Raw genomic sequence first — 11,993 nt, 5'->3', positions numbered from 1 at the left:
GTCAAGAGGGGAGACCAATTCAAACAACACATGATTATAATACTGTGTGGTCAGTGCCACATCAGAGATATTTTACCAAAAGCTTGGCTTAGAAGTCCATAGGAGTCAGTGACTTACTCTGAGGACATCAGGGAAGGCTTCCTGTAGGAGGTGGCTTTGCAGATAGGTATGGAAAGATAAGTAGGAGCTCACCACCTGGAACACTTCAAGTTACAGGATTATGGGTATTGAGGAGTGGTGTGGACAGGAATGTTGTAAAGTGTGGAGTAGCTGGAACATAGGGTGTCTGGGGTTGAGGCAGGAGATACAGCTCAGCTCAGGCCTGGGGGCGTGCAGGATTCCAAATGTCATACTAAAGGGTGTGGATTTTATCTAGGGGTGCTGGAAAGCCACTGAAGCCTTCAAAGTAGGAGAGGGTCAGTATCAGATTTGTGTATGAGGAAGCTCCCTCGTGGCCAGGTGGAGGGTGGACTGGAGTTGGCTGAAGTTTGAGATAGGAGAGGGAAAACCAGAGCTGATTAAGGCTCTATTAATTGGCTATTAATACAAAGGATGCAAAAATAATCGTGGCTTGAATAAGATAGGAACTTTTTGTCTCACTTAACACAAATAGTTCAGAAATACTATAGTGGCTCCATGATGTCATCAGACATCTGGACCCCCATCCTCTGTTCTGATAGTCTCAAAGCAAACTCATAGGCACAAGATGGCTGCTGCTCCTCCAGCCATCATCTCTGAGTCTGGACAAGAAGAAAGAGAAGAGGCAGGGGCAAGAAATGACATCTGCCAACTGAGTTGGCTTTGTTAGAAAGCTTTCCTAGAAGTCCCACCCAACTACTTCTGTTTATATCTCATTGGTCGCTCCTCTCTTGGCAAACGGTGATGGAATTGTGGATTTTTAGCTGAGCAGATTTTCAGCCCCACAGTGTTAGTAGGGATAAATGGAAGGCAACTAGAAAACTGTCCCCAGCTCACTTAGGATTCGGAGGTAGCACTTTTTTGTTGTTTTCCCATTCCCCTGCCTGGGTCCCCAGGTCCCCCTGGTCCCAGGTATGTAAATATTTTGCAAAGAGATTAGAACAAAGAAAGAACATTGCTGCTTGTATTCACGAGTGATGTGGCAGAAATCTAAGCCTGAGCTTAAGCTTTGTCCACTGTAGAACCTGATACGTCTGCTGAAAGGTGGGCCAGTCAATGGCAGTCTTGTTGCAAGGGATGGAAGAGCCACCTGGAAGAACTCATCATCCTAAAGGGGAAATGATAATAACGGGATAATAATGATTATTATGGAAGGCCATCTTTCCCAAGGATGACGAGATTGACACTCTTTCCACCAGGAGGAAGGGTCTGTGTTCCCTCCCTGGCTGACTTTCTGGCTCTCTCCTCTCAGGATTCTTGCCCTTGGACCTCAGTCACTATGCTGGGAGGAAGCCCCACCAGCCCATGTGGGGAGACCACATGGAGAGGAGCTGAGGCCCCAGCTGTCAACCAACATTAGTGTCAGGCATGAGGGTGAACAAAGCTTTGAATGTTCTTAGTGCACAGTCTTCAAGTCATCCCTAACCTCCATGTCTTCTAGCTGAAGCCCCAGACACCATGAAACAGAGACACTGTCTTCTCTGTGCCCTGTCTGAATATCTAAACCACAGAGTCCATGATCATAATCATTTTTTAATGTCACTGGACTTTGGGGGAGCTTGTTTCACAATCATAGTCACTGGAACAATGAGCCCTAATGGCAATAGGAACTGCTGTTGGTTGAGATTCATTATGTGCTTGGCTTCATTCTAAGGCACCCTTGGTGTGTATAAGGAGGCTCATTTGTTATCTGAAAGGATCACTGCCCCTAGCTGGTGATCAGTGCTGAGGGCCAAGGGGGTGGAACAACTAATACACACTGTGGATTTCACAGGAAGGAAGTGGACTTCAGTTGGGCCAGAAGGACGAGTGGAATCAGAGAGGCAGAGAGGAAAGAACCAGATGGCAGAGGCAGAGAGGAAAGAACCAGATGCCAGAGGCAGAGAAAGAGTCATCTCTCACTTCCTCATGACAATCTTATTTCCAAAAACCATGCTGGTGAAAAGAGTGCTGAAGCTGGGAACCATTAGTCCTTTCTTGACCCTATCTCGAAGCAGCTCTGAGCCCCCTCTCTGAACCTCGGGGTTCTTACTAGTCAGGTGTAGATGGTAAAACCTGCCTGTAGTCCCCGCGCGTGAGTCTGTGCCCCCTGCACAGTGGGAAAAGCTAACAGGGCACCAGAGGGCCTGTGTACTCACAGAAAAATGTTATGAAGAGAACGTACTGACAGATGAAACTTTCAAGTCAACCCTGGGGTGATCCAGCTAACAAGAGAAAGCAATTAAGGAGCGAGAGTGGCTTTCCAGAGCACATTTTGTGTCTGGGGTTTTAGGGAGGACGCTGAGTTCTTATTTTAAAGGATTTTTGTTATTGTTGTTGTTGTTATTTGGCTTGCCAGGGAAAAGAGAGAGAAAATAATTTTGAAAATGGGATGTGCAGGAAGACAAATTTGTGGAGTGTGAAAAGTGGAAGTAACCAGAAAGGGAATGATTACATGGGCTGACTCACTAAGAAAGTGATGGTGCCGTGGTCTGAAAACTCAGTGAGCTAACAAGTCTAGGGCTACTATTAACAAGCAAGATTGATCACTCATGCAAATGTTTCCAAGGCTGGCAAGTCTAGAACCATCAGCAGGAAAGGAAGCTTTTTTATTTTTCCTACAAGTTTTAGATCTGTGCTGAGAGCTTCTATTTTCTTCACGACTTGGCTTTTGGGGTCTGCATTTAGAGAACAAATCACAGCATGCACGAGCTGGAAGAGACCAAGCTTTTCCATTTTACAGATGAAGAAACTGAGTGCCCAAAAAGTCTCAAATTGGTGGAAGGGAGAACATGGGATTTGGAGACAGAAGAACTGCTGTATGCCCATGAGCAGGCCACTCCCTTCCAAATGTTGGTTTACTCACCTATATAATGAGCATAATAGACCATCTTTCACTGCCATCAGGGATCTGGGAGATTTTTTGAATGGGTTCCGAAATAGACAGCGTGATCTCAGGATGCAGGATGCACCAATAGAGATAAGCACTATAGAATAATGGAGGTGATTGTTCTACCCACCTGTGCTCCGGTCAGACTACACTTGGAGCTCTAATTGGGCTCCATGCTTGAAGGGAGATCTCTGAGATCATATCTACAGAGGAAGGGAGCTCCTTTAAGCAAGAGCTTGAAACATGTCTTGTGAGAAACAGAACAATTTTGGGTTCTAAAGAGGACTCAGCAGGAGGGACAGAAGAACTTTCTTCAAATCTCTGAAGGTATAAGGGATGAGATTTATTCTGGGTGGTCCCAAGGACTGGTGAGTAAGTGGCAGACTTTGGCCTGACTCAACCCAGGGTCTGGCTCACAGTTGGCCCTGTCGATAATGATAGCTGATACAGTTCTCAGTAAGGGTACCATGAAGAACTGCCTCGAAGCTTCCCAGAGATGTAATAGGCTGCTCCAGAAAGGGGCTGACTTTCTGGGGCCAGAAACATTAAGGTGGAGAAGTGAAAGGGAACCAAGGACTAAAAAAGTAGAGGAACAGGCAAACTGTAGGACCATATAGTAAATCTTTCATGCAGGACTGGCTACATAAGTTGAGGGATCCAGAGAAAAACAAACATTTAGCCCTTGTTAAAAAATGATTAAAAATTTTAACAAGGTGAAACCACGCTGTGGCGTCTCCCAAGCATGGGGCCCTATGGGTTGCACTGCCCTGGTTTCAGGCTCCGTGGGCCATATGATCTCTGTCACGACTACTCACCTCTGCCCTTGGTGGGGCACCTTTGTCCCTATGGCATCTCAAAAGCTGCCATAGAAAATGCTTAAACAAAGGGGCATGGTTGTGTTTCAGTAAAACTTTATTTACAAAAATAAGTGGCAGCCAGATCATAAAAACAAGATTTTGGCTCATGGGCTGTATGTAGTTTGCAGACCCTGTTTAGAGTCCTGGGTCATCAGAGCCATCTTGGGCTGGTGCTGCCCTGAGCCATGTCTGGATGGCTTCAGTTTCATGTGCAAGCCAGCAGACTCTCTCTCCTTACCTTCTTCCCCCACCTGGAGGAAGATAGCTCTGACTTGAGTCCCACATCTAACTGAGATTCCTCCCACCGTCACCTTGATTTTCCATCAGAGAATGAGAATGAGTAAGTGAAGCCCAAGTTACCATATTCCCCTCCAAGAGCAGAGGCCAGGACAGGGGAGACTGGCCCTTGCCATATTCAGGTAGAACTTGCTTTGCTTCCCAGGTGCAAGAAAAGCGATGGAAATGTTTCCAGCCTCCAGGACCAACAGTGTAAACCCCCTGTTCAGAGACTATGCTAGAGCAGGCTGTGGGGAAGGGGCATGTATTCTTGTGGGTGGGAACAGCATTTGCTGTTTTCTTTCAGCAAGGCCCAGGTTGAGCCTCAGTCTCTGAGAATATCAGGCGCTTTGACATTCAGAATGTCTTTATGAATTCAGAGTCCTGATGCTTGGGTAGGGTTCTCTGGGCTGGGGTTTCTACATGTCTCTTTGAGTTCCGTGATGTATACCGCAGACCCAAAGGATGTTCCAGAGACTTGGTGTCCTGAAGATGAGCTCTTGCTTCTGTCTGAAACCTCATTCTGCGGAATTCATGAGGGTGAGGATGAGACAGAAGTCATTGCTCCTCCTTGTCTCTGTCTACTTAGCCTTCCTTAGGATCTTGGTCTCTGAGTCAAAAAGAGTTGGCTTCACACACTGTCCTAGAGATTCAGAGCATGCCCCACCTCATACACCACACTGCCTTCTTTGAGAACAGGTTGAACTCAATTCTTCTGCATTGTGGGAAGCTTTCCTGGGGCCATATTTTCATTCAACACATAGTGACTTCATTCTGGTGTTTATTCTAGGCTCGGTGGATAGGAAACGAAGATAAATAATGCATGATATCAACACACACTTACTGGGTGTGCAGCACGTAGCAGATGCTGAGGATAAAACAGTGAAGAAGACTTGGACCCTGACCTGGCAGATTGCACAGTTCTGCTGGGGAGGCAGACAAGAAAAAACAATGATGAACAGAGGGCCTGGCATGCTGCCTGCTGGGGTAGGTAGATGGCAAACACCTAGGAACATGAACGGACATGGATCCTGACTGGGAGGATTTCCCAGTCTTGTAGGGAATGAGGGAGGCCCTTAAGAACCCCCAGATCCCTGCAGCATGTGCTGAAGTTCCACTGAGTGGGCGGGTGAACACTGCCCTAGAGCACTGGGTGTTGGCCTCTGGTGCCTGTGGCATTGAGCTTGGAGAGCAGAGAGAGGAACTTGGAGGGTCACTCTCTTGCAGGGAGAGAAGTATTGCCCTCTTCTCCTGCAATCTGTAGAGGAGGGCAACTTTTAGGAGTAATGGTGTGTTAGAGGCTGAACTGTATTCCCTCAAAAGACATAGAAGTCCTGACCTCCAGTACCTGTGAACAGGACCTTATTTGGAAATAGGATCTCTGCAGATGATCAGAGTTAAAATAAAGTCATTAAGGTGGGCTGGAATCCAATATGACTGGTAATATTAGATTCCAGCCAACATAATAGTCCTATAAAATGGGGATATTTGAGTATGTAGACAGACACACACACACAGACACACACACACACGGAGGACACAATGTGAAGACTGGAATTCTGCTACCACAAGCCAGGGAACAACCAGCAGCTCAGAGAGAGGCCTAGAACTGAGCCTACCCTGGCGCCTTCAGAGGCGGCATGACTACCCACCTTGATCTCAGATGTCCGGCCTCCAGAACTGTAAGACAATACATTTCTGCTATGTAAGCTCCCAGTCTGTAGTCATGGCAACCCTAGCAAACTAATATATGCTAGAAGGACCCAAACTTTTAACTGTCTTGGTTTCCTATTGCTCCTGTAATAAAGGATATGTTTTAGGATATGTTTAGGATAAACCATAAACATATCCTAAAATAACACAGGTGTATTCGCTTACAGGTTTACAGGTCACGAGTCCTCAAATCAAAGCGTGGCAGGGCTGCGTTCCTTCTGGAGGTTCTAGGGGAGAATCTGTGGCCTTGCCTTTTCCAGCTTTCAGAGGTCACCTGTGTTCCTTCTTCCATATCCAAAGGGCATCCTTTCAACCTCTGTTCCAAATCAGGAGCTGTGATCCTGATTCTTACCTCCTCTCTGCCTTTCATGTTCCCCCTCAATCCCACACTTCTGGTCAATCAGGGGTTCCTGTGCTTCTTACCTGTTCCTAGATTCCTTTCCAGCCGGCAGCCACCGGCTCTGTGTAAATCCTGGGACCGCATCTCTAGGGCAGTCCATCCAGACAGTAAAGACACTGCTGGCCCCCAGCTAAGCAGAACCTGGAGGTCAGCCAACATGCACCTGCCCCCTAAACTCTCTTTCCCTCCCTCTCTTTCTATATAAGTGTCATGTTTGCAGCTGAAAAGCAGATTGGGGGCTTCATTTAAGGAGGAATTTCCAACTGCCAGTACTCTCTGGGAATAGTGTAGAGTAGGGTTCTAGGGTAGCTCACTTGAAGAAGGCCTCCCAATATGCTGGGATTACAGATGGGAGCCACTGTGCCTGGTGGCAATGTCATTTAAATAGACCTTAATTTTATCTTTGTTTGGTGGATCAGGTAGAGTGGTCCTGCTGTATGGTTTCCTGGAGCCAAGGAGGCTGGGGAAGGAGGTGGTAGAGTTGGGGAAAGGAAGCAGGAATTAAGCATCTGGCTCTGCAGAGGTGCAGAGGGGAAAGTGGCTCTATGGTTGGTGCATGGATATCAATGGAAGAAAGCTTGCAAACTGAATGGGGATAGAGCCAGAATAAAGGAAGCAAGGTGGAGGGAGAAGCAGAGCCTCATAACCCACCCCAGCCAGGCTTGCTGGAGTGTCAAAGATTTAGCTAACTGGTTGGGACAGGATGATCTTTTCTTTAATAGAGTTAGGTTAACTGGGAATAATTGAGCATATGGAATTTTCAAGGTTTCTGACTGTATGTTCTGAGGATTTCACTGTACCAACCCCTTCAGAGACCAAAAGGGACTTCTGGAGGACACTGGCTCATAGGAAATGAATAAGAACAAGGAATAAGGTGTTGTGAATTTAGCTTTCAGAACAGTGCCTGAACTGGCACCCAGTAGAGACTATAGATACTTGTTGAATGAATACATGAAGATAAGGTCACACTGATTCATATATGGAGTGATAAATGAAGATAATTTCACACTGATTTATATCTGGAAAGAAAATTAGAGCAGAAGTGCTCTACCGAGAAATTCTGTGAATGAAGAACGTTGGAAAATATTGTGCCTTGTTGTATGTGTTCATGCGAGTTATTCAGGTTTGAATTCCTGGGATTTCTGCATTTGATTCCCAGGGAGGGGAGAAGGCAAAGATTATGAATATGGGTCTGGCTCCAATCAAGTTGAATGTCTGCCCCACAAGCAGGGAGGTGGCCGACAGCCAATCAGCTTTGCATGTGCTGCCTCTTGGCTCTTCCAAAACTGTTAGGGGTGGCTATTTCTAAGCATATGTAATGACCCATGTCACAGCTGAGTTAAGAAGTCCCAGCAGCTTTCAGCTGGATTCTGAGTACTTTTGAGTTGATATTTAAGGCCATCCAATTTATATTAAACACAGAAAATCTTGAGATTTGTGTTTTTGAAAAGACGAGGTATAAATTGCATCATATAAATTTGGATTCATCCTAGCTCTTACATACTCAGTATGACTTCAGGCAAGTTACTTACTCTCACCATGTCTCAGTTTCCTCCGCTGTAAAATGGCGTGATTATGTTTCCTAAGTCACAGGATTAAGGGAGTGACTGTGTGAGTTAATGTATGTAAAGTACTTATAACAGTGCCCAGCACGTGGCGAGGACTCCATATATTAGTTACTATTGGTATTAGCTGATTCTTACACTGCTATAAATAAATACCTAAGACTGGGTAATTGATAAAGAAAAGAAGTTTAATTGGCCCATGGTTCCACAGGCTGTACAGGAAGCATAGCAGCATCAGTTTCTGGGGAGGCCTTGGGGAACTTACAATCATGATGGAAGGCAACAGGAGAGCAGATGTCTTACATGGCAGGAGTAGGAGGAAGAGAGAGAAGGGAGGAGGTAGCGCACACTTTTAAACAAGCAGATGTCACAAGAACTCACTATCTTGACACAGTACCAAGGGGAAAATCTGCCCCCATGATCCAATCACCTCCCATCAGGCCCTGTGTCTAACATTGGGGATTACATTTCCATGCGAGATTTGGGTGGGGACACAGATTCAAACCATATTAGTATTTTTTTTTTTTTTTTTTGTAGAGTTCCACTCTGTTGCCCAGGCTGGAATATAGTAGCATAATATTGGCTTACTGCACCCTCTACCTCCTGGACTGAAGCAGTCCTTCCACTTCAGCCTCCTAAGTAGCTGGGACTACAGGTATGCACCAACACACCCATCTAATTAAATTTTTTTTTTTTTGGTAGAACAGAGTCTTACTATGTTGCCCACTGACACTGGTCTTGAACTCCTGGGTTCAAGTAGTCTTCTGGCCTCAGCCTCCCATAGTGCTGGGATCACAGGCATGAGCCACTGCCCCCAGCTACCATTGTTCTTAATCAATGGTAGCAATATTTTTTTAAATGGAGGGAGAGGTAGCATTTGTCAGTTTTATGTTTGTTGAATGCATGAGCTCTGAGGATTAGACACCATGCATTGTGCTAAACACATTGTATCTATCCACTGTCATTGGATTTCCACCATGACTCTCAGAAGAAGAGGGTGCTACTGAGGTTCAGAAAGGTGCAGTAATGTGCCTCCTGGAACAAAGCAGCTAAGCGGTGGTGCTGGAATTTGACTGCAGTGAGGCGGAGGCTTTTCCTCAGGCCTCAGAGTGATTCTGAAAGGGATCAGGATGACCTTAGTTTACAACTGAGACGACCTTTGGGTAGGGAGTGGGAATCAGCCTGTGGGAGCAGGGATTCATGTGCTTGCTGGATTCCTCTTGGTTGGAGGGGCCTCACTTGGAGTACAAGATTGGGGATCTAGGGTCTAATTGGGCAAGCAGTCTCTAGACTGTCACCTTGGTAAGTCAGTTCCTCCTGGTGGAGCAGGGCAGCCCTTGGAGCTTCAGCCAGGAGGAAAGTTGCTTGGGTGAGGAACAGGTGGGTAGAGCTGAAACCAGTGTGGTCAGGAGCCCAGGAGGTGGAGAATCCAAGAAACCTAAGGCATCAAAGCTCCCATGTGTGGGACTAGGGCCAGCAAAAGGGCACAGTGGTGGAAGCAGCAGTGGTGACCACCAGTGTCTGGGGTCAAATTTAAAACAATCATAAAAAACACCAATTCCTGAAGCCCTCAGGTGTGATTGATGGTAAGATATTTTTGAACCCAGGTGAGATTCCCTCAGGGGAGTCCTGGAAATTGGGATGCAGGTGGGGGTGGAGGGAGGGCCCGTATTTAGCAAAACCAGTCAATAGCAGAGAAACATGGTAGGTATCTTTTTCCCATTTCACAGATCAAGAAATAAAGGCCCCGAGAATTAAAGCAACCTGCTCAAGGTTAATCTGGTAGAAAGTAGAAGAACTTGCTTATTATTAATTCAAGCCCCACATGTTTTCCATCTTTTGAATTGGCCATTAATCCATTCTGCAGGATTGTAGGCTCAGATTAGTACATGGATCTGAGCAGGGTTGAGGGTAGGTACACGAATGCAGATGCAGGATTAAAATGCAACATGCTGCTATGATCTGAATTGCTTCTTCAGAAAGGCACCTTGGCGCTTCAACAGGGGCAGGGAACTGGAAGCTTCGGCCAGGAGGCTGTGGGTCTGCATCTTCCAGCTTCTCTCTCCGAGGGTGGGAGAAGATAGGAGTGGACGTGGCTCCATCTCGGAGAGGCGAGGGTTCATTGTTGAGCAGTGCTCCTCTGGGAAGACTGACAAGTTCGGTAACTGCCTGGAACTGAGGGTGAGCTGAGGGAGGGGAGCACTGTGGGGTGATAGAGCCCTTCACCTCTGCATCTTGACTGCCTCCCTGCCCCTTTAGTCAAGTGGCCTTCCTTTGTGCTGCATTAGATGCTGAGTTTTTTTCTAAGAGTGTTTGTAAAAAGAGTTTTAACTTCAAACAGTTTCCAGAACAAAGTAACAAAACACACTGTCCCTGGGAGGCACAAGGTCCTTAGTAGCCAAGTCTAATAGGCAGAGTGAATTGACATTTTTTACAGTAGCAGGAACTGTGGGTGCCCTGTCCCTATTCCCTCACCTTTACTGTGTCCAGGTGACCCCGTGGCCTGCTTCCCTGTGGCTGACACTCAGTGTTTCCCTGCTGAGGGCTTTCCTTGGCCCTGGAGCCTGCTTTAGGGAATTATTGCCCTGTGGGAGAAGCCAGCGACCACTGACTGTTGGGAATTGGTGTATTGTAAATATATACACCCGAGCTCCCTCACCCTTGGAAGCCTGGGGACATGACTCTGAGGCATGTTCTTGACGCTGCCTCCTAGAGCCCCCCAGCAGCATCACAGGGTAGTTGGCTCCATCAGCCTTTATCGACACCTTCCTTTTCCCGTATCAATTCTCTAACCCCTGCCAGTCTTCCTTGCCCCTTCCATATAAGCTATTTGTTCTGGAACCCTTGTCTGAGAGTCTCCTCCTGGGATACCCCAATTAAGAAACTTCCTATTATAGGACCTGGCCACCGATTCCCCTTTAAGTGCTCCGTTGGTACTTGTGTTCCCTCTTTGTCACAGTAGACCTGTTGGAACATACCCTCACTGTTGACTTGGGGACTTGGATTGTTTCTTCCTAGGCCACCCTGCCACCAGGCCATCCCAGTTCCCTTTAGCAGCCCAGCACACAGGGCATTGGCCATGGATTTAGAAGGTGGTTCTCAACCAGGAGCAATTTGGGGACATTTGGCAAAGGCTGGAGACACTTGATTGTCACAGGGGTGCTCCTGATAGCTGGTAAATCAAGGCTGGGATGCTGCTGGACATCCTATCCTGCACAAGACAGCCCCCCACAACAAAGGACTATCCAGCCCCACAGTCGATGGTGCCGAAATGGAGAAACCCTGTTTTAGACAATGGAAGCCAGTAGCCCTGGCCTGATTCTTGGAAGTCCCACGCTCCAGGACAGACCATCGATAAGAGAAGCAGCCCTGGAGACTCACCCAATGGCACCCAGCGAGGTAGCCAGGGATGGAGGGGACCCATTTCTTGCTGAGAAAGGCGCCAGCATCTTTGAGGTGTTAAGGAATCAGCTAGGAGGAAGCTCAGAGAAGTAGTACCACAACCAGGTAAGTCTTAGCTGCCTGATTTTACAGGTGTGAGTGGCAAACTCAAGATACTTCAAGATATGTAAAGGAAACAGTGCATGCTCATCTGTCATGGAAAAACAGAAGCTGCTTGACGGAGCATCTTTGGCTGTAGCAGCCACCACCAGCCCCAGGTTTGGCTGCTGTGGGAGGCTCCACCATTTGCATTTTTATGAATCTGGAGTTAAAGTGGCTGTGAAAATCAACCTGGACAACAGGCCAGAAGGGAAGGGGTAGAGTCATAGCCCGCACAGCTAGAGGGGAGGGAGAGTGGTTTCTGCAGGAGCTGGGCTCTGATTAGGATTTATTTTCTCTCCCACCACTGCCTGCAAGCCCCTCTCCACCCCTTGTTGACCTTCTGGGCAGAGCCTCCAGCCTTCAGTTCTCTTCGGAGAATTGGAACAGACTCAATTCCAGGCTTAATTAAGACAACCCATTGTGGGTCATCCACCAGGAAGGGCCCCCAGGGGCTGGCTAGGGAGGTGGAGGTACGGTAAATATGTGCCAGCCACTTGGGTGTGTCCGTATCTGAGCATTCCTGGAGCTGCGCATGTGTTATACCAGCACTTCTCAAATGTTTGTGGGCATGTGACTCACCTGAGGTTCTTGTTAAAATGCAGACAGTAGGGCCTGAGACTGCATTTCTGACA

General features: G+C 47.2%; 1 protein-coding gene across 1 annotated transcript in view; it reads left to right on the top strand.

Moving 5' to 3' along the window:
- Positions 1 to 11,993, top strand: part of OXTR (oxytocin receptor) — a 217,679-nt gene that overhangs the window by 125,670 nt on the left and 80,016 nt on the right. The window lies entirely within an intron of this gene.

This window comes from Aotus nancymaae, unplaced genomic scaffold (assembly GCF_030222135.1).
Source record: "Aotus nancymaae isolate 86718 unplaced genomic scaffold, 86718_ANA_hifiasm-v0.15.2.pri h1tg000046l, whole genome shotgun sequence".
Lineage (NCBI taxonomy): Eukaryota > Metazoa > Chordata > Mammalia > Primates > Aotidae > Aotus > Aotus nancymaae.
The sequence above is the reverse complement of the archived record's forward strand: the minus strand, read 5'-3'. Positions and strand labels throughout refer to the sequence as shown.